At 42.6% G+C, this 23712-nt stretch overlaps 2 non-coding genes across 2 annotated transcripts; one reads left to right on the top strand and one right to left on the bottom strand.

The window, feature by feature from the left end:
- Positions 1–21389: 21389 nt before the first annotated feature.
- On the bottom strand, positions 21390–21464 carry Trnat-ugu (transfer RNA threonine (anticodon UGU)). Its single transcript has one exon. It is a non-coding gene; the product is annotated as a tRNA-Thr (tRNA).
- Positions 21465–21726: 262 nt separating this feature from the next.
- Positions 21727–21801, top strand: Trnat-ugu (transfer RNA threonine (anticodon UGU)). Its single transcript has one exon. It is a non-coding gene; the product is annotated as a tRNA-Thr (tRNA).
- The last annotated feature ends 1911 nt before the right edge of the window (positions 21802–23712 follow it).

The raw sequence follows: 23712 nt of genomic DNA, 5'->3' as shown, positions 1-23712 counted from the left end.
TTCACAGTATATATAAATGACCTTGTGGATAACATCGGAAGTTCCCTGGGGCTTTTTGCGGATGATGCTGTGGTATATCAAGAGGTTGTAACAATGGAAAATCGTACTGAAATGCAGGAGGATCTGCAACGAATTGACGATGGGGCAGGGAATGGCAATTCAGTCTCAATGTAGACAAGTGTAATGTGCTGCGAATACAAAAAAAGAAAGGTCCTTTATCATTTAGTTGCAATATAGCAAGTCAGCAACTGGAAGCAGTTAATTCCATAAATTATCTGGGAGTAGGCATTAGGAGTGATTTAAAAGGGAATGACCATATAAAATTAATCGTCGGTAAAGCAGATACCAGACTGAGATTCATTGGAAGAATCGTAAGGAAATGCAGTCCGAAAATAAAGGAAGTAGGTTACAGTACACTTGTTCGCCCACTGCTTGAATACTGCTCGCCGGTGTGGGATCCGTACCAGATAGGGTCGATAGAAGAGATAGAGAAGATCCAATGGAGAGCAGGCGCTTCGTTACAGGATCATTTAGTAATCGCGAAAGCGTTAAGGAGATGATAGATAAACTCCAGTGGAAGACTTTGCAGGAGAGACGCTCAGTAGCTCGGTACGGGCTTTTGTTGAAGTTGCGAGAACATAACTTCACCGAGGAGTCAAGCAGTATATTGCTCCCTCCTACGTATATCTCGCGAAGAGACCATGAGGATAAAATCAGAGATAATAGAGCCCACACAGAGGTATACGGACAATCTTTCATTCCACGAACAATACGAGACTGGAATAGAAGGTAGAACCGATAGAGGTACTCAAGGTACCCTCCGCCACACACCGTCAGGTGGCTTGCGGAGTATGGATGTGGATGTAGATGTAGATGCAGCACCGTCTGGAAGTACTGGCTGAATATACCTGCAGTCTGTTCTCGAATCTGATTTGCTGGAAGACTTAAATGTCAAATAATTTCCTAGAACTGGGGAGAATCGAGACACCTAGCGGTTGGTGGAGTGGATATACCATAATTTTTTTCGGACTCTATATACATATAAACGATAATCGAAAATTTGTACGAGTTGGAGTGTAATGTTACAGTGGTCATTATCCCGTCATGTACAAAGAAAGTGACTGTGTCTGGTCGTAAGGGAGTTATAGGCTTGATATAGAACACCTTGATTTCAGCGCATCGGTAGCCATAAGGGGAAGGAAAGATTTTTACTGACATGATATGTGTCTTCTCCGTGCAGAAGTTTTATGGATATTGGAGGGCATCATATGAAGGATGGTGTCATGGCAGTGCGCTGTAGTCCTTCTCTTCTTCGTTGTACAATTACGTCACGGCTTGTGTTTTCACTGTCCACAATTACGACGGCGACTTCGTCTAGCTGAGGTGCATCAAATCGACGTTCGTGTTCTCCAGGTGGTCTTTTGACGGTTAGAATTACAAGTTTATAGTCATCAGAAATCATTCAGTCTACTGAATATGTGACTCAGCTGACTGTATTTGTGTAAGATCCTCTTTCTTGGACCGCTTCTCGTGTTAATCCACTGGTATTTGAGCATCGTTGATCAACTTATGCTTCTTCATTTCGAAGAAATATGCTTGCAGGAATTTATTGTCTTCGTTGGGTGGTGGTAGCAATGATCCCATGTTGTGATAGATTTGTCTTTGAATGGAAAAAACGTAATCGATTCCATCTCTGTTGGTGTTGATCGAAGTGACACCGAAAGAAGTCATTTGGAAGCAGGCGTTTACGCATTTATATCTTGAAGAAAGTAATTTGGTTCTGGATTTTGCCTGGTCATGAAATGTAAAAATTCCTGCGGAGGTTGTAAGAGGTATGCGATGTATGCGCTGCCTGCAATAGGCAAGGCATAGGAGAGGCTCTGACCAGAGCAGTATGTAGTTAGTTGTTGCTTGTCGCTAGTCGGCAGTAGTCTGCAGTAGTGTTCAGTAGTCTGCGGTAGTCTGCAGTAGTCGGCGGTAGTCGGCGCGTGTCTGCGCTTGTGTGCAGTCTGCTCTGGTCGGGACTCTGGAGGACGAGTATTATTGTAGAAGGTAAAGAAGCAGCCTTGCGCATATCTAATAATGTATGGCAACTGTCATTCAATTTCTTTAAATAAAATGCCCCAATAATAATTTTTATAATATAAAGTAATTTTTTTAAAAAAAGCATTCATTTCAATTTAAAGATTTTATTCAATGGATTATCTTTCCTTTTATGAATCACAAAGCATAGGCCAGCATTGCACGGAGCTGTGCCGAAAATTTTTATGTAAGAGCAGATATATTTGCAGTTTTTATTGAGGTAAGAATTTCTTGCTTTTTTTTTTATTCAGAATACAGGGCCGTGGCGCAGCGCTGCTGTCGTCATAAAATTTACCAGGTTACTGAATTTTTTTTTATTATTTTGGTGTTTAGGAATTTTTCTGTTTCGAACTTAACATTAAATGAGAAAAGAATTTTGTGGTTACATTAAATGTGAATGCATTTCTGCACTGAGACTATAAATCGGAGCCAATTTTGTTCAGAAGTAACAATGCTTAAAAAATTCATTTAATTATTATTTCCGTGAGGAGTTTACACTTGGTTCATATTTTTTTAAAAATATTTTTGTGGGGAGGTTACAAGGTGCTTCCAGTGGTGGTAACCGAATTTTTCCATTCATGCAGCAGAATCCTGGTGTTTTTCTACTTAATTTTTTCGCGTTGCAAAATAGGCAGATGTTATCCATTATTACGATTACGGCGTGTTTGTGTTTGTTATACTCTTTCATCGGGTCGTATGGGAGTGATTCACTTGTAATGTTGTACTGTTTACTTGACCTCGTCAGCGCTTCTCGTAGGGTGATATTTTCATCGCTGGCTTGAGTTCACAGTCTTTTATAATAATATTGCGTCGCAATTCTTGAGCCTTCAGTCAGTTGTTCGGTTTCTCTGCTTCTCACGGTGCTCATTGTCGTTCGTTGGGAACTCAAACGTGCTTCGCGCTCTTCGCCTGTTCCGTTTTTTCGTTGTTCTTTTTGCTTCCGCCGCTTTGCTTCAGAACTGGCAGGACCCCCTCCTCTATTACGTTTGGGCATTAAATACAAATCAGATTAGCCCGCATCTCGTGGTCGTGCGGTAGCGTTCTCGCTTCCCACGCCAGGGTTCCCGGGTTCGATTCCCGGCGGGGTCAGGGATTTTCTCTGCCTCGTGATGGCTGGGTGTTGTGTGTTGTCCTTAGGTTATGGTTCAAATGGCTCTGAGCACTATGGGACTCAACTGCTGAGGTCATTAGTCCCCTAGAACTTAGAACTAGTTAAACCTAACTAACCTAAGGACATCACAAACATCCATGCCCGAGGCAGGATTCGAACCTGCGACCGTAGCGGTCTTGCGGTTCCAGACTGCAGCGCCTTTAACCGCACGGCCACTTCGGCCGGCTGTCCTTAGGTTAGTTAGGTTTAAGTAGTTCTAAGTTCTAGGGGACTTATGACCACAGCAGTTGAGTCCCATAGTCCTCAGAGCCATTTGAACCACAAATCAGATTAACTTTCTATCAACAAATACACTAAGTACACTTTATTTTCGATTTATATTCAGTCACTGCAGCACTTTGACTACTCACACTTCACCGTTTGTTTTTATTCAGTCACTGCACTACTTTTTCCGTTCCTCCTTTCATCACTGATAAGAAACCGACGTTCGAACCCACGATGAGTCTTTCTTTATATACCTCTACCGCTGGGTTGTGAATTCCAGAACAGGGATTCAAATGGTCCACAATGTTCCAGAAGATGCCACAACATTCGAGAGTGCTCTTGGAAGTTCTGGAATGTTCCGGAACATTCTGGAATGTTCCCGAATGTTCCAGACTATTCCCGAACATTCAAGAACATCGTGGATCATTGTGGATATAGCGTCCCCAGTGAAATAATAAGAAAATACTTAAAAAACAGTTTTTATAAAGAAGAGACATTTAAAAATTGAATAATAAGTGGACACCAACCGCTCAGACGAACATACATTTTTCTCATGTATCCGTTCTATAATAATTTCTCTGTGTAAGTTTCGAGGGCAAAGAAATATAACAAAATGATCTAAAGAGACGAGAAGATACGCTCTTTTGTTAATTTTTCAGTCGTCTTCACTTCTTCTCTTGTCTTGGTTGCGTGTAGACGGACATCTTGCGAGTGCTGGAAAGTGTAAGCATATTTGTACTAATTAAGCAAATAATGTATTGATTTAATATTATTGTGCACTTTTAATTTGTAAGAGGTGATCCCAATGTCATGTCTGTCTTCTTTGAATTAACCTATATTCGAGTAATTTTCAGTGTAACAATCGCAGCGGCCGATGCAGCCAACGACGCCATTACGTGGCGATATTAACTTATAAAAATTAGCGGAACCGAAAAACTGGCCCGCTATTAACATAATATACATTTTTCTCCACAGCCGCCAGACGTTGCAGAAAATACGTAGCTTTAAGATTCTTATTTTCAGTACCATAGCCGAGAGCCAGAGCCAGGACTCCGACTACGTGGCAATGGTTAACGGAGGTAAGAAAAAATACTCCCGCGCGTGTGTGGGCCGCAATTGTAATTAATAACTAAAGATTTTTTGCTTTAAAGTGAACTGACTAGCCGAGGAAATTAATATGAAAAGTTTATTCCATTGTTCAACTTATATGTTCATGCTTTAAGATTCAGTGAGTCTAACGTTCATTAACGGAACAAAATAATTTCCACTCAAGTTTAATACTGTTAAAAAAAAGAGAACTTCACAAAAGCATTTAATTGTAAATCAAAATTGAATGAAATATCATTTTGATTAAGGCCCACCACGTAAGTCAGCAACAATCAACATTACCAATAAATAATATATTAAATTACGACGGCCGACGTACGCGAGATGGAATATTCCAGAACATTCTGGAATGTTGTGAAATACTCTAGAATGTTCTAGAAGTTTCTAGAGGGCAAAACGTCCCAGCGCTCATATCTTCAAAAGCACGCCATCCAGGTAAATTTCACCACATGCCAAAACGGCTTCGAATGTTCCAGAAGAATCCACAACATTCGAGAGGGTTCAAGAATGTTCCACAATGATCTGGGAAGTTCCGGAATGTTCCCGAACATTCTGGACTCTTCCTGAACATTCCTGAACATTCAAGAACATACCGAATCATTGTGGAATATTCCAGAACATTCCGGAATGTTGTGAAATGCTCTCGAATGTTCTAGCAGTTTCCTGAGGGCGTAACGTCCCAGCGCTTACATCCTTAAAAGCACGCCCTTCAGGTAACAACGGGAACCTTCTTTATGGATGGGGGACTGAGGGCTACCCTACACCATACTGTTCTGGGACTCCTTTCTGAGGTTTGGCGGCACGCACATTGTACCCTTGTTTTTATAATATATATTGTTTACAGCAGTGTGCAACCCATGGTTTTATCATTTGATGTTCATGTTGTTGTTGTTGTTGAGGTCTTCAGTCCTGAGACTGGTTTGATGCAGCTCTCCACGCTACTCTATCCTGTGCAAGCTTCTTCATCTCCCAGTACCTACTGCAACCTACATCCTTCTGAATCTGCTTACTGTATTCATATCTTCGTCTCCCTCTACGATTTTTACCCTCCACGCTGCCCTCCAATACTAAATTGGTGATCCCTTGATGCCTCAGAACATGTCATACCAACCGATCCCTTCTTCTAGTCAAGTTGTGCCACAAACTCCTCTTCTCCCCAATCCTATTCAATACCTCCTCATTAGTTACGTGATCTACCAATCTAATCTTCAGCATTCTTCTGTAGCACCACATTTCGAAAGCTTCTATTCTCTTCTTGTCCAAATTATTTATCGTCCATGTTTCACTTCCATGCATGGCTACACTCCATACAAATACTTTCAGAAAAGTCTTCCTGACAAATCTATACTCAATGTTAACAAATTTCTCTTCTTCAGAAACGATTTCCTTGCCATTGTCAGTCTACATTTTATATCCTCTCTAGTTCGACCAGCATCAGTTATTTTGCTCTCCAAATAGCAAAATTCATCTATTACTTTCGGTGTCTCATTTCCGAATTCCCTCAGCATCACCTGATTTAATTCAACTACCTTCCATTATCCTCGTTTTGCTTTTGTTGATGTTCATCTTATATCCTCCTTTGAAGACACTGTCCATTTCGTTCAGCTGCTCATCCAGGTCCCTTGCTGTCTCTGACACAATTACAATGTCATCGGCGAACCTCAAAATTTTTATTTCTTCTCTATGGATTTTAATACCTACTCCGATTTTTTCTCTGGTTTCCTTTACAGCTTGCTCAATATACAGATTGAATAACATTGGGGAGAGGCTACAACCCTGTCTCACTCCCTTCCCAACCACTACTTCCCTTTCATGTCCACCTACTCTTATAACTGCCGTCATCATTAGATGATAACGACATTAATTTCGTCTGACATGATGTTGCGAATAGTTTTATGAATATAATGATAATCCGTCGACTGAAATACAAGATGACATATTTGAGATAGTAAGATAGTTACAGGAGAGTGTGGTGAAGTGACCAGGACGGGAAAAGTGGCGATTGGTTGTTTTTTTGCCCTGAACGGCCTGTCGAGAAGTTGTGATATGAAAGTGCCGGGCTGTGACTCGAACTCGGGACCTTTGCCTTCTGCAAGCAAGTGCTCTACTGACTGCGCTGCCCAGTCATGAGTCACGACCCGTACTCACAGCTTGGATTTCGCAGTACTTCTTCTCCTTCTGGTTCTAATACACAAGCTGTTCAAAAACTCCCATCCCCCCCCTCTCCCTCTACGTTGCTTACATCCATGCGAAATGTTGTTTCAGTAGCACGGATCTGATGAGAGGAGAGTGTACCATCAGATTACCACCGTTTCCTCCAGGTAATCTGTGTACAATCCACCATTTTCATGGCACAAAATTATTCGCCTCCAGGTGCAGTGTGATATTCGCCGCAGCATTACTGGCGTGACAGAAGAAACAGCGTCTTTAGCCATTCTGGGCGACTTTCTGGTTGATGGTGAAAGAAGTCTAATTTGGTACACATCTATGTGGCACCAAACTTTTGTAGTGATACTCAAATGAAACTATTATATTGTAAACGATGTATGACTCCGATGCGCTCTATAAAGCAGATCGCTGACTTTACACAGCCGCAAAGATACTGCTTCTGGTCTGAGATTGTAGTGTTGGCGCACAGCAGTGAGTGTGTATCAGTCTGTGAGCCAAAGAGGATGCAGTGGGCAGTTTTTGTGGTGTGCTCTGTAAAGCCACCAAGTCTTAGATTCTAATGTAGGAATTTTCTCATACCAATATTTTATGTTACACCACACGTAAAATAAGCAGTCAAAAGTTATGAGTGATTTTGTAATGGAGTGTAAAGTGAAATGATGAAATGTAAATTTAATTGTGACGAGAAAGGATTACTGGATTGATATTACAAAGAAGCTTTGCGAGTGCATGTATTATTGGAAATGTAAATGTGGAAGCAGAAGTCTTCTCGCAGTTAAGGTAAAGAAATTAATTTTTTATTAGGTTGGTTGGTTGGTTTGGGGAAGGAGACCAGACTGCGTGGTCATCGGTCTCATCGGATTAGGGAAGGATGGGGAAGGAAGTCGGCCGTGCCCTTTCAGAGGAACCATCCCGGCATTTGCCTGGACTGATTTAGGGAAATCACGGAAAACCTAAATCAGGATGGCCGGACGCGGGATTGAACCGTCATCCTCCCGAATGCGAGTCCAGTGTCTAACCACTGCGCCACCTCGCTCGGTTCTAATTTTTTATTACTTTCCTTTTGCCAGAGGGATAGAGCTGATAACTGGTAACAGTGAGATCTATGTTGAGTGACCCCAGACTGTATGTAAACAGATTTAATGTAGAGGCTAGTTAGATACTTCCCTTTTGTAATGTTTCTAAGATTAGTTAACACAGGTATACGTAATTTGATGATTTGTCTATATCTTTTTAGTGACTTTAGATAATACTTGCTGTACAAATCTCATAGTTTGTGAGTGTGACAGCATAAAAAAGGTTTCCGTTTAGTAAAAAGGATATAATTTTTCTGACAAGGGAACCTCCCCATCGCACCCCCCTCAGATTTAGTTATAAATTGACACAGTGGATACGCCTTGAAAAACTAAACACAGATCAGTCGAGAAAACAGGAAGAAGTTGTGTGGAGCTATGAAAAAATAAGCAAAATATACAAACTGAGTAGTCCATGTGCAAGATGGGCAACATCAAGGACCAAGATAAGCTGAGGAGCGCCGTGGTCCCGTGGTTAGAGTGAGCAACTGTGGAACGAGAGGTCCTTGGTTCGAGTCCTTCCTCGAGTGAAAATTTTACTTTCTTTATTTTCGCAAAGTTATGATCTGTCCGTCCATTCATTGATGTCTCTGTTGACTGTAGTAAGTTTAGTGTCTGTGTTTTGCGACCGCACCGCAAAACCGTGCGATTAGCAGACGAAAGGACGTGCCTCTCCAATAGGAACCGAAAACATTTGATCGCAAGGTCATAGGTCAACCGATTCCTCCACAGGAAAACACGTCTGATATATTCTTCACGACACTGGTGACGGCATGTGCGTGACATGACAGGAATATTTTGTCGACCTACCTAACTTGCACATTTGGCGAATGGGTAAAAAGATTCTTCTACCTTGCCCGATTTAGGTTTTCTTGTGGATGTGATAATCACTCCCAAAAAAGTGATGAAAACATAAGTGTTTGTCACATAAACTGCAACAAATGAATGCAACAGTTTCACAGTCGCACAGTTTTCCCTGTGCTCTGTCAAAACATATGTTTTTTACGTTTTCAAATGTTTCCGTGCGTAGACCGTCAAATTCTGCATATGTCCAAGTAAATCTCGACATGTCCTGGAATTTTGGAGAGCGAAGTTGATTATGTGTGAGTGCCTGAACTTTGATAATTATCTGAAAATAAAAAATTAAACTTTTCACTCGGGAGAAGATTTGAACCAAGGAGCTCTCGTTCCGCAGCTGCTCACGCTAACCACGGGACCACGTCGCTCGTAAGCTGAAACTCTCCTTTATGTTGCCTAGCTTGCACATGGACTACTCAGTTTGTATATTTTGCTTATTTTTTTCATAGTTCCACACAACTTCTTCCTGTTTTCTCGATTGATCTGTGTTCAGTTTTTCAAGGCCTATCCCTGTGCCAACTTATAACTAAATCTGAGGGGGGTGCGATGGGGAGGTTCCCTTGTGAGTAATGTAATTTCAGTTGTTAAACGTTTTGAAAAGACAAAACTTCGAATACAGCTTCACTATTGAAAAGTCCGTGTTAGTAATACACCCAAATCACTAACGTCTCCCTGTCCAGGTAATATTTTTAAAGACATTGAATTTTTCTTAAATGTTTTCATTTACCAGTGAAAGGAATTTTATGTATAATTCAAAGTATTATGGCCAGCACTGCACACCGCTGAGTCGGTAGCTAGTACACGAGGGGCGACCCAAAAAATAACTGGAATCGTAATGCTGCACATCGTGTACTTGTAGTAGCAGGTTGCGCCGCCAGAGGGTTGTAGTAGGAGCTCTGCTGAGTCATTCTGCCACGCGGCGTCACCCTACAGTGAGAAGTGTGGTTTCTTTGGCAGTTCTCTGAGTGTGCGTACAGTGCAGACACAGTCTAATATATATAGTCGCGACACTCTCGCTGATTTTTGTTACACACCGCGACAACAGCGCCCCAAGCGGTGGAGAAGCTACGCTGCTGAATACGGTATTCAGTAAATAAATGTAAGCAGTATCGTTTATATTCCTTTTTAACATGGTTTTTACGTTTACGGACCTTGGTTTTTACGAAAGGCGACGTATGTAGTGCAATCAGTTGCAGTAATAATAGGAAGAAGACACCACATTTGTCATTCTTCAGGTTTCCTAAGGACCCTGAGAGGTATGAAACATCACATTAGAGCGCTATTTATTTACGATTTTTTTCTAAACTGTATTGAATTCCTGTATTTGTTTTTCTTTTTTAGGAGCATAAAATTGTTAATAAATAGTAGAAGACAGGACCTGTTGCAAAAAGATGCCCTTTATTTGCACAATAACGTGAAGTTTTGTGCGTTACATTTCGAGCCAAATCAGTTCATGAGCGCGGAAAATAAGAGATCGGTATGGAATGCAGTTCCTACGTTATTTGGCATGCCAAATAAGCCACAACTAGTGACGATGAAGAGAAAATTGCCATACAAACGTGAAAGTGTTAGTGCAAAAACAATAAAACTGTCTCCTAACACAGAAGAAGCAGCTATCATAACTGTTCCTACACGAGAGACATATATAAAATCACTACCAACGGAATCTGCAACACAGACATCTTTTGAAGATGAAATGCTTAGATTACATGAAATTATTCTCATGTTGGAAAATCGTGTGAAATGTAAAAACGTGTAAATCATTAGACTTCGTACAAAATTACTACGTGACAAGGAAAGTGCCCATTGTAAGAATAAACTGCAACCACAACGTCACAGGACACAAGTACAAAATGACAAGGTCATTTTAAAAAGTATTGGTTCCAAGTACTTGAAAAAAGATGCTCTCGATTTATTGATAAGCCAGATCCGTATACCATTGAATGGAAAACGTGGTGCGAGATGGAAAGATGAAACTAAATTATTTGTAGTTAATTTGTTGTATTGTAGTACTCAGGCATACAGTTTTTTATCACACTGCTTTAGCCTTCCATCAGTACACACCTTACAAAGGTATGTCGAAGATATACAATTAAACTGTGGGATAAATAATAACATATTTCATCTTTTAAAGCAGAAAGTGCAGCAGTTCGCAGACGCTGATGCAATTGTTAATTTGTCTATGGACGAGATGTCACTAATGGAAAATTTGATATATGACAGCTCTAGGGATCGTGTTATTGGATTTGAAGACAAGGGTTTCATACGTACATCTGTGGTTGCCAATACCGCATTAGTTATAATGATTAACGGCATCTTCTCAAATTTTAAACAGCCATTAGTATATTATTTCTTCAAAGGACCAGTAGGAGCCACCCATCTGACGCGCATATTTTTTGAAGTTGTCAAAAAACACAGAGATTTATTTGGACTGACATTCGTTTGATTTTATTTTCGGTAAATGTATCAATGGGATATAACAAAGTTTTAAAACAGTCATGCTTTTTACTGAGATAATCCGATAGCACAAAGAGTAAGATGGAAATTGTATTTTTGGAAGCAGGCTTCCTGAAAAGCAGAACGTAATAAAAAGAGATGTGTTGTTTCATTTTTACACAAGAAAGAGCATCTATATACTTCATATGTGGGATATACAGTGTGTATTCTCTTACTTACAGTGGAATAATTGCGATTGTTTGCTACTTCGTAAGTATTTCTTCAAGAATATGTTGCAGCTTATGTCACTTCATTCAATAGTTCGTGCTCTGTTTACTTATATTTCAGGATCATTTATGTCTCTCGCTGTTCTCCTAACACTTGTGACGCAAAAATATACCAACTATTTTGTAAATTACGTACAAAACGAATTAAAAACAAACATTATTTTTACGTCGCATCTGCCGTCAGAGGAAGGGGAGCTTTCTGGCCGCTAGGGGCGCTAGTGTCACTTGAACTGTCAAATGGTAACAACTTTCACAGCAGTGAGTGTCGCGACTGTATATATTAGAATGTGCTGCAGACGTGACACGGGGGAATGGCTAGTTCTTACGAACAACGTGCGGCAGTGAAGCTTTGTTTCTTGCTCGGCAAGAACGCAGCAGAAACTGTTGTGATGATTCAGACAGCCTACGAAAACCACGCTCTTAGTAAAACGCAAGTGTACGAATGGTTTAAAAAGGGAGAAATGGTGGTCGAAGATCAGCCCCATTCCGGTCGACCTTCAACTGCTCGAAGCGAAGACAACGTCGACAAAATCCGTGATCTCCTCAGTGAAGATCGACGCAGGACAATCGACCGACTCGAGAACTCGTCCGGGTTGTCCTGGAGCTCAGTTCAGCGCATCTCGACCATCCATTTGGGGATGTGAAGAGTGGCAGCAAAATTCGTGCCGAAGCTTCTTACCGGAGATAAAAGGGATCGTTGCGATGAAGCGTGTCTCGAAATGAAGGACGCGTTCAAAGATGATCCACATAAAATCATTACAGGTGATGAGTCACGGTGCTATGGGTACGATCCAGAACGGAAACAACAGTCATCACAATGGAAGTCACCTGCCTCACCTCGACCAAAAAAAGATCGACAAGTGAAATCGAATGTGAAAACGATGTTGCTCTGTTTTTTTGACATCAAAGGGATCGTACACTCTGAATTTGCCCCTGAAAACCAGACAGTAAACCGACAATTCTATTTGGAGGTTATGAAACGGCTTCGCAGAAGTTTGTAGCGAAAACGTCCGACTGTGGGATTCTGGCGTGCGGTTCCTGCATCGCGACAATGCTACTGCGGACACAGTTCTCAGCGTTCGCCAGTTTTTGGCCTCAACGAAGACGACTACCTCGACCTACGCGCCTTATTCGCCGGATTTAGCACACTCGGACTTCTTTCTATTCCCGAGGATGAAAAGAGACTTGAGATGGAAGCGTTTTGCGGATGTGGATGTAATTGAACAAAAGCAGTGTCTTGATAGCAGACTTTCTTTTATAGAAAGTTTGGAAAAAGCATTCTTTATACCAATTGCTTCATATTCTATTAATTAATTAAACCAAACAAGCAATAAGCCTCCTAATTCAGGCGATAGCAAGGAAAGGTGTTTGTATCATTCTCACTAACTGCTTTTTCGCAATACAGAACAGCGGTAATTGTTTATTTCCTATTGTACTTCGGCGAAACGTGAGTAATTCATAGTTATTTTTTTTTTGTCATCAGTCTACTGACTGGTTTGATGCGACTCGCCACGAATTCCTTTCCTGTGCTAACCTCTTCATCTCAGAGTAGCACTTGCAACCTACGTCCTCAATTATTTGCTTGACGTATTCCAATCTCTGTCTTCCTCTACAGTTTTTGCCTTCTACAGCTCCCTCTAGTACCATGGAAGTCATTCCCTCATGTCTTAGCAGATGTCCTATCATCCTGTCCCTTCTCCTTAGCAGTGTTTTCCACATATTCCTTTCCTCTCTGATTCTGCATACAACCTCCTCATTCCTTACCTTATCAGTCCACCTAATTTTCAACATCCGTCTATAGCACCACATCTCAAATGCTTCGATTCTCTTCTGTTCCGGTTTTCCCACAGTCCATGTTTCACTACCATACAATGCTGTATTCCAGACGTACATCCTCAGAAATTTCTTCCTCAAATTAAGGCCGCGACTGCACCTGGGCTCTTCAGTAGTTGTGTACTCACCAGATGATGGCCGGACGTCTCTGGGCCGAAATATCGTGGCAGAATGTCGACGGGATCCGGCTGCATACCCGGAAATTATTAGAAGAAGAAATACGCCGGGAAAATTTCAGAAGACTTCTCTTTGCCAGAAATGCCTTTTTTGCCATAGCGAGTCTGCTTTTGATGTCCTCCTTGCTCCGTCCGTCATTGGTTATTTTACTGCCTAGGTAGCAGAATTCCTTAACGTCATTGACTTCGTGACCATCAATCCTGATATTAAGTTTCTCGCTGTTCTCATTTCTACTACTTTTCATTACCTTCGTCTTTCTCCGATTTACTCTCAAACCATACTGTGTACTCATTAGACTGTTCATTCCGTTCAGCAGATCATTTAATTCTTCTTCGCTTTCACTCAGGATAGCAATGTCATCAGCAAATCCTATCATTGATATCCTTTCACCTTGTATTTTAATTCCACTCCTGAACCTTTCTTTTATTTCCATCATTGCTTCTTCGATGTTCAGATTGAAGAGTAGGGGCGAAAGGCTACAGCCTTGTCTTACACCCTTCTTAATACGAGCACTTTGTTCTTGATCGTCCACTCTTATTATTCCCTCCTGGTTGTTGTACATATTATATATGACCCGCCTCTCCCTATAGCTTACCCCTACTTTTTTCAGAATCTCGAACAGCTTGCACCATTTGATATTGTCGAACGCTTTTTCCAGGTCGACAAATCCTATGAAAGTGTCTTGATTTTTCTTTAGCCTTGCTTCCATTATTAGCCGTAACGTCAGAATTGCCTCTCTCGTCCCTTTACTTTTCCTAAAGCCAAACTGATCGTCACCTAGCGCATTCTCAATTTTCTTTTCCATTCTTCTGTATATTATTCTTGTAAGCAGCTTCGATGCATGAGCTTTTAAGCTGATTGTGCGATAATTCTCGCGCTTGTCAGCTCTTGCCGTCTTCGGTATTGTGTGGATGATGCTTTTCCGAAAGTCAGATGGTATATCGCCAGACTCATATATTCTACACACCAACGTGAATAGTCGTTTTGTTGCCACTTCCCCCAATGATTTTAGAAATTCTGATGGAATGGTATCTATCCCAACTGCCTTATTTGACCGTAAGTGCTCCAAAGCTCTTTTAAATTCCGATTCTAATACTGGATCCCCTATCTCTTCTAAATCGACTCCTGTTTCTTCTTCTATCACATCAGACATATCTTCACCCTCATAGAGGCTTTCAATGTATTCTTTCCACCTATCTGCTCTCTCCTCTGCATTTAACAGTGGAATTCCCGTTGCACTCTTAATGTTACCACCGTTGCTTTTAATGTCACCAAAGGTTGTTTTGACTTTCCTGTATGCTGAGTCTGTCCTTCCGACAATCATATCTTTTTCGATGTCTTCACATTTTTCCTGCAGCCATTTCGTCTTAGCTTCCCTGCACTTCCTATTTATTCCATTCCTCAGCGACTTGTATTTCTGTATTCCTGATTTTCCAGGAACATGTTTGTACTTCCTCCTTTCATCAATCAACTGAAGAAAGAGCTAGCAGGTATCAAAGAGAACGAATTTAGAAGGTGCTTCGAACACTGGAATGAACGTTTGGACAAGTGTATTAATGCTAATTGAGAGTACTTCGAAGGAGACTAAGGTTATATTTGAAAACAATAAAGTATATGCTTTGTAGAAAGAAATTCCGGTTATTTTTGGGTCCACCCTCGTATTTTGTTCTTCTTTGTGAGAGAGCAGAATATAAGGTGATACTCCGTTGCTGCTTTAGTGGTGAGACAATTTTATTTATTTGTCATGCGCACAGGGACCAAAGTTATATTTTGAACAGGACCAGAGGATTCAATACCTAATGGGCTGAATGTATTTTGCAGTGACTATTTCTTTATTGGCATTGGGAGTTGCACTGCCCAGTCAGTTTATATAAAGTTTTGCTAACAATAAGACAGAGAAAGTACACCACTTGCAGTTACAAGACGATATACGATTACTCCAGCTTTGTATGCATTCCCAGTTCAGGCATTCACTTATGTATTTCACTTATTGTAAAGAATGTTAAAATGTGTCCCCATAATGCATTATCACACGATATGTGAAGGCAGGCTTTCTCGGCGAATCTTATGCGGTTGACAGCTGAGTCTATGCGTCGTTCTCCAGCAACGTTTCAGCAAGTTTCTTACATATCATCTTCAGGCAAGGGTTCACGTCTTGCCTGGGACTTTATTGCCGCAGGACCACAGGCTTCTCTTCACCTTCGACGACTGCTGGACGGGATTACAGAAGTGTCTAATTCCAATAAAATGGTTCAAATGGCTCCAAGCAATATGGGACTTTACATCTGAGGTCATCAATCCGCTAGACGTAGAACTACTTAAACCTAACTAAGGACATCACACACATCCATGCCCGAGGCAGGATTCGAACCTGCGACCATAGCAGCAGCGCGGTTTCGGACTGAAGCGCCTAGAACCTCTCGGCCACAGCAGCCGGCAGTCTGATTCCATCCATCTGCTTTGACCTATGACGACATCAACATGGCGGCTATTCTAAGCGTCTCCAATATGGTGCCTATGACGTCACTACACACACACGGCAACAAAGACGAAAATACATATAAATGAGACAATAACAGCTCCCTCCAAAAATATAATCAGACTAACGGGAGGGCCGCGGGAAACTGGGGGTTTAAGGATGGGGACGAGATAAATGTAATAGCAAAACAAACCACCATTGTCCCAAAACACATAAAATGACGAAAAAAAATTACAACATTCTGCTACACCAAGAAAATATACTGGAATCTGACATTTCCCTTGACCTATACAGGTCAGCCACAGCTGACGCTATTGAAACACCAACACCTACAACTAAAACTACAAAAATTAGAATTTGTCATTTCCCTTGATCTATACAGGTCAACTACAATTATTGATACGAAAAAACGAATACCTACAACTACGAAAAATAAAAGCAATATCACAACACCTCAAAAATCGAATAACCAAATATCCCTAAATAAATCAAGACACATTCAATACACCATAATACAGAAAATATCAATACTCAAGAAGAATCGAACCAAAAAAATTACAGTTACTTACCACCTAACGAAAACGCCAAACACATAAACAAAAAAGAGTAAATTGATATACAAAATAATATATAATGCAGAGAATAAAAGCAAAGCAGTCTGGGATGTTATAAAAAAGGAAGCGAGGAGAGGTAAACAAATGCGGAATAACATGCTGCTATGGGAGGGGGATAAGGTAATAAATGATCCACAACACCTAGCAAACTATGTAAACGAGCATTTTTCAAGTATTGCAGAGAAGTTACAGCAAAAGTTCCCCAAAACAAATATAACACCTGTAAATAATGTTGCACTAAATACAATAATGTTACTTCCAACTACAGAGAATGAAGTTAATAAGACTGGGCAAAAACTAAAAAATAAAATGTCAGTAGGCTTAGATGAAGTACCAATGTGTGTACTGAAACAATGCATAGGGATTATACAAGGCCCCTTAACAAATATAATAAATGAATCCTTCACATCAGGAACATTTCCAGAGCAGTTAAAACAGGCAAGAGACTGTAACAAATGCAAAATTTCTAGGAATGAATATTGATTCTCAGTTGGAGTGTGAACACACAAAGGTACTTGTCAGCAGAATGTCATCAGCATGTTATGCCCTTAGAATCCTATCATCAGTGTGTAACATGCAGTGTCTTTTAGATACATATTATTCATATGTACACTCAATTCTTAGCTACGACATTCTTTTTTGGGGAACAAATGCACAAAATATGAACACAATTTTCAAACTCCAGAAAAGGGCCATCATAATAATAAACAAAAATACTAGTCGAGCTCATTGTAAAGATCTGTTCAAAGCACTTGGGATTTTAAGTGCTCCATGTGAATACATTTACCAGTCAGTCGTACACATCAAAAATAACTTTGGTAATTACTGAACAAACAGCTCTGTCCATGACCATGCATCAAGAGATAGACTCAACTTACATTTACCAAGAAAAAATAAACACAAAACTCAAAACAGCATTTTATACCACGGAATAAAACTGTACAATAAATTACCAAAAGAGATTAAAGAAATTAAAAAAATACACTTATTTAAAAAGTTAGCTAAAAAGTACCTGTTATGCAATACATTTTATACATCGAAGGATTACTTAGATAAAACAGAGTAGCGGTTTGACAAGAATATGTTATAAAAATAAATAATAATAATAATGTTTATGAAACATCCAACATTCCTCATAACACCTTCACTTTATTTTTTTTTCTTCTTCTTTCCTTTCTAGAAACACTTACCCCCGAGCTATGCAGAGCACAGTACTAACACCTCTTCCTCTTTCTGAACTCAACATCTCACACATTATGGGGGGATGCTGACTCCGTTTTTCAGGATGGCAAATGGGAAGTTGCGGTACAGAAAATGACCCAGAGATCACCTGTGTGTGTGTGTGTGTGTGTGTGTGTGTGTGTGTGTGTGTGTAGTGAGTGAAGTGTTACGAAACAATGTGTGCATAGTGTGTGCAGTGACTGACAGTGAGATATGAGTGAACAGTGTGGCATCACATTATTTAATAAGTTATTTGTAAGAAAATTATTGTATACCAGGAGTAAATCTAATGATTGTCTCTAGCTAGAATTCTGTAAATATATGTGTATATGAATTAGCTTATTTTAAATTGGTCTCAACTTGTAAATACACTCCTGGAAATGGAAAAAAGAACACATTGACACCGGTGTGTCAGACCCACCATACTTGCTCCGGACACTGCGAGAGGGCTGTACAAGCAATGTTCACACGCACGGCACAGCGGACACACCAGGAACCGCGGTGTTGGCCGTCGAATGGCGCTAGCTGCGCAGCATTTGTGCACCGCCGCCGTCAGTGTCAGCCAGTTTGCCGTGGCATACGGAGCTCCATCGCAGTCTTTTAACACTGGTAGCATGCCGCGACAGCGTGGACGTGAACCGTATGTGCAGTTGACGGACTTTGAGCGAGGGCGTATAGTGGGCATGCGGGAGGCCGGGTGGACGTACCGCGGAATTGCTCAGCACGTGGGGCGTGAGGTCTCCACAGTACATCGATGTTGTCGCCAGTGGTCGGCGGAAGGTGCACGTGCCCGTCGACCTGGGACCGGACCGCAGCGACGCACGGATGCACGCCAAGACCGTAGGATCCTACGCAGTGCCGTAGGGGACCGCACCGCCACTTCCCAGCAAATTAGGGACACTGTTGCTCCTGGGGTATCGGCGAGGACCATTCGCAACCGTCTCCATGAAGCTGGGCTACGGTCCCGCACCCCGTTAGGCCGTCTTCCCCTCACGCCCCAACATCGTGCAGCCCGCCTCCAGTGGTGTCGCGACAGGCGTGAATGGAGGGACGAATGGAGACGTGTCGTCTTCAGCGATGAGAGTCGCTTCTGCCTTGGTGCCAATGATGGTCGTATGCGTGTTTGGCGCCGTGCAGGTGAGCGCCACAATCAGGACTGCATACGACCGAGGCACACAGGGCCAACACCCGGCATCATGGTGTGGGGAGCGATCTCCTACACTGGCCGTACACCACCGTCGAGGGGACACTGAATAGTGCACGGTACATCCAAACCGTCATCGAACCCATCGTTCTACCATTCATAGACCGGCAAGGGAACTTGCTGTTCCAACAGGACAATGCACGTCCGCATGTATCCCGTGCCACCCAACGTGCTCTAGAAGGTGTAAGTCAACTACCCTGGCCAGCAAGATCTCCGGATCTGTCCCCCATTGAGCATGTTTGGGACTGGATGAAGCGTCGTCTCACGCGGTCTGCACGTCCAGCACGAACGCTGGTCCAACTGAGGCGCCAGGTGGAAATGGCATGGCAAGCCGTTCCACAGGACTACATCCAGCATCTCTACGATCGTCTCCATGGGAGAATAGCAGCCTGCATTGCTGCGAAAGGTGGATATACACTGTACTAGTGCCGACATTGTGCATGCTCTGTTGCCTGTGTCTATGTGCCTGTGGTTCTGTCAGTGTGATCATGTGATGTATCTGACCCCAGGAATGTGTCAATAAAGTTTCCCCTTCCTGGGACAATGAATTCACGGTGTTCTTATTTCAATTTCCAGGAGTGTACTTTGACATGTCCTATATCCTTGTAAAAAGAGATCTATGGATGGATAAAGCTACTACTACTAACTCACTGAAGAAACTTCCAGACTGTCTGGAACTAGAAACACTACCAACCATTTAAGACATACAATAGCAAGGTTCAAATGATCCCAGTACAACACATTAACTCAAAACATACACACACAACAGTAGAGGGCACCATCAAACATAATAAGACGATTTCTTCAAACAACCAACTCAAACTCCGAGCCGTAATCATGTCACACACCACAACATCCTTACATCAACAGTCAATGTAGACGGGTGGAATCGGACGCTTCCATTGAACCGGTAGGACCAATCAGGTGCGAGCACTCCTTAAACCCAAGGTCTTTTATCGGTACGTGGACGATACTTTCGCTGTCTAGCCGCACGGCGAGGACACCCTAAAAAAATTTCTCAACCATATGAACAGCATACACGAGAACACCAATTTCACAGTGGAAGTAGAAGAAAATGGGTGCCTACCCTTCCTCGATATCCTAAAAAAGAAGAAAACGGACGGCACACTGGGACACTCGGTCTACCGAAAGGAAACAGACACGTATCTGCACCCCAAAGCGAACAGCTGCCGTCACACAGCACAACGGAAATCCATGCTCGCTACCTTCGTCCACAGAGGGCATGGCGTATGCGACGAGGGAGAGGGGAGAGGCTACAACCCTGTCTCACTCCCTTCCCAACCACTGCTTCCCTTTCATGCCCCTCGACTCTTATGACTGCCATCTGGTTTCTGTACAAATTGTAAATAGCCTTTCGCTCCCTGTATTTTACCCCTGCCACCTTTAAAATTTGAAAGAGAGTATTCCAGTCAACAGTAGAAGCGCCTGTCTCAATCATATCACAAATAATTCCGGCGCGGAATGTAATGTAGACTGAAGAAACAACGGAAAAGTGATAAAAATGACGATCACAAATAATTGGTTGGTTGGTTGTGTCGGGGAAGTAGACCAGACAGTGAGGTCATCGGTCTTATCGGGTTAGGGAAGGAAGGGGAAGGAAGTCGGCCGTGCCCTTTGAAAGGAACCATCCCGGCATTTGCCTGGAGCGATTTAGGGAAATCACGGAAAACCTAAATCAGGATGGCCGGACGCGGGATTGAACCGTCGTCCTCCCGAATGCGAGTCCAGTGTCTAACCACTGCGCCACCTCGCTCGGTGACAAATAATTGATCGTAGCGCTCGCCACGGGGCTTCCATAATCGGTTTACTATCGCACGTTCGATATGTATCGTTTGGACAGCTCTGACTTCGAAGGGCAATGATTCTTGGAAATTACCCGTTGTAGCTGTGCGGACGCGAAGAATGTAGCCGACGACAATCCTGAGCTGCCGTTGCTGCTGCTGCTGCTCTTCGATGAGAAGAACCCCGAGTAGTCTCCAGAGCCAGGGATAATCATGGGACAAGCAACAGTCAGAACTGCGGCTTCCTCCGCTTGTCCGCTGCTGCCGTGCTCTCAATACTTGGGGGTTAACAAATCAGGCGCGCCTACACCGCGTCTGCGGGAGCGCCCAACAAACACTACCGCACTCTTCCTTCACTGAAGCTGCCCTACCTCCTTCCTGCTGGCAACGCGACAGAGACTCTCCATACACAAAAATAAACAAGAGCACAGCTATTACCATTTCTTCGTTGCTATCGATATATTTCAATAAAGTTCCCTTGGCTATTGCCCAGAAATTTACAATATCTTCATTATATTTTTTTTAACTATATATGACGGTAGTATCTGTTCCCGAAAGAACAGTTACCGTCAATGACCATGCAGCTTTGCTAGAAATCAAATGATAATTAAATGGACACCCTAGCTGCAAGCAGGCGTTGATACACTTCATTGGGGACATGTTGAAAATGTGTGCCCCGACCGGGACTCGAACCCGGGATCTCCTGCTTACATGGCAGACGCTCTATCCATCTGAGCCACCGCGGGCACAGAGGATAGTGCGTCTGCAGGGACTTATCCCTTGCACGCTCCCCGTGAGATCCACATTCCCAACATGTCCACAACACTACATTCGTAGTGCGCCTAATAGATGTTTGCCCATCATACTCATTACTCGTGGCAGATTAATCTACCAAGTCCCGTACGAGTTCGGGCATAGCGTGTGCGTTCGCACAAGAAGGTCAAAGGCCGGGAACCCATATTTTTAAGTATATATGACGATAGTGCGTCTGCAGGGACTTATCCTCTGTGCCCGCAGTGGCTCAGATGGATAGAGCGTCTGCCATGTAAGCAGGAGATCCCGGGTTCGAGTCCCGGTTGGGGCACACATTTTCAACATGTCCCCAATGAAGTGTATCAACGCCTGCTTGCAGCTAGGGTGTCCATTTAATTATCATTTGATCTTCATTATAATTAAAATCAATTATATACAGTCAAAAATAAATACGGGAGGGGGGGGGTCCAAAAAAATGTATCCACTGTTTAAAACTTCCAAACTAATCCAAGATCTGGCAAGGGCCTTCTATGAAAGCCCTTCCAGGTCAGGAAACGTCCTCATCCACTCCCGAGGTCGGTATGACATGTCCCGTGACAAGCACAAACGCCCAATGACGATCTTCGACGACTAAGTCGAAGAGAAAGTCCCTATATACAGTTCCTGATCCCGTTCGCTCCCCCATAATATCAATCATCTCGTCAACCCCAGGCAAGTACCAGACACATGCAGAACAATCATCACACAGACAGCCAAGAATCACATAAATAAACACACACACAAGTACCTAGTGGAGTAAAAGCCGCAAGGCTACAAACTCCCCAAAAACACTTCCCCAAAGGGGGGAAAGTATCAGATGAGAGTGAGATGTGAACCCAACAGGGCCTCCACTGCTAAACCCACAGTCGTCATTGCCACCGCAACACGGCATCATGCTATACTTAACACTGGTCTGCCCACTGTTAGAGTATGTGGCCGTGGTCTGCGGGAAGCGTGCAGATGCTCACATTGTGACTCTGCAGGGAATACAGAACCGCGCCCTGAAGACTGCCATGCATCTTCCGAGGTGCTTCTCGACGCGTCAACCCTACGAGGACACCGGGATCCTGCCTGTCAGACAGGATTCGCGCCATTGCCAAGAAGTTCTACGAGAAAGCGGGACACTCCCACAACCGGCTCATCCGAGGACTGAGCCAACATCCTCACCGCGGGCCAACGACGCGTTGGCCTGACCTGCTGACCGATTAAGTTTTACTAAACCCCATCACAGTGTGTCTGTCTCTTTTGACAGGCTCCACCAGCAAGGACGAATCAACAAGAATGGTAAGATCTATTCTCTCCCCCTAGGAACCACAGGAATCACAAATTTTTATCCAAACTGCTCTCTCCCTAGGGACCAAAGGAATGACAATTTTTGTCCAAACTGCACCATCTCGAGCAAAGGATAGGCTCGTCTTTTCAGCATCAGCGTCAGTGAATCTGACAGGCCCCCAACGACACCTCTACGGTGGGATGACAAGCTGGGGTGGATGTCGCGACGCAAACGGACGTCCCTCCGGAACCTGTAGCAACGCAGCAAACTGGAGAGACGCTCATGCACGTAGTGCCGTCTGCTCCTTCCCCACCTCCCGATGGGGAGAGAAAGCTACAGGGGAAACAAGAAGAAGAGACCAGCAAGCCATAGCGGAAACAAGACGTCCATTCCGTTGTAAGTAGGCTGTTTAGGTATTTTTATTGGTAACGCCACTTTTAAAATTATTAAAATATAAAATAACTTTTTTAAAAAAATCATGATTTTTCAACACTATTAAGGTAAAATACATTGTTTGTTCTCTATTAAAATCTTTCATTTGCTAACTATGCCTGTCAGTAGTTAGTGCCTTCCGTAGTTTGAATCTTTTATTTAGCTGGCAGTAGTGGCGCTCGCTGTATTGCAGTAGTTCGAGTAACGAAGATTTTTGTGAGGTAAGTGATTTGTGAAAGATATACGTTATTGTTAGTCAGGACCATTCTTTTGTAGGGATTACTGAAAGTCAGATTGCGTTGCGCCAAAAATATTGTGTGTCAGTTTAAGCACAGTCATGTACAATTGTTCAATGGGGACGTTTCATATGTCGACCCTTACCCGAGGATACCTCACTGGAATCTTCTGATTTTTTCTTCTAGTTTGTGTAATTAGTGTAGCTATTGTTTATTGCTAGCGCGTAATTACAGAGAGAATTTCCTTTGTAGTTGCAGTCTT

This window comes from Schistocerca nitens, chromosome 11 (genome assembly GCF_023898315.1).
Source record: "Schistocerca nitens isolate TAMUIC-IGC-003100 chromosome 11, iqSchNite1.1, whole genome shotgun sequence".
In the NCBI taxonomy this organism is placed as follows: domain Eukaryota; kingdom Metazoa; phylum Arthropoda; class Insecta; order Orthoptera; family Acrididae; genus Schistocerca; species Schistocerca nitens.
Note: the sequence above shows the minus strand (reverse complement) of the source record. Positions and strands in the feature narration are given on the sequence as shown.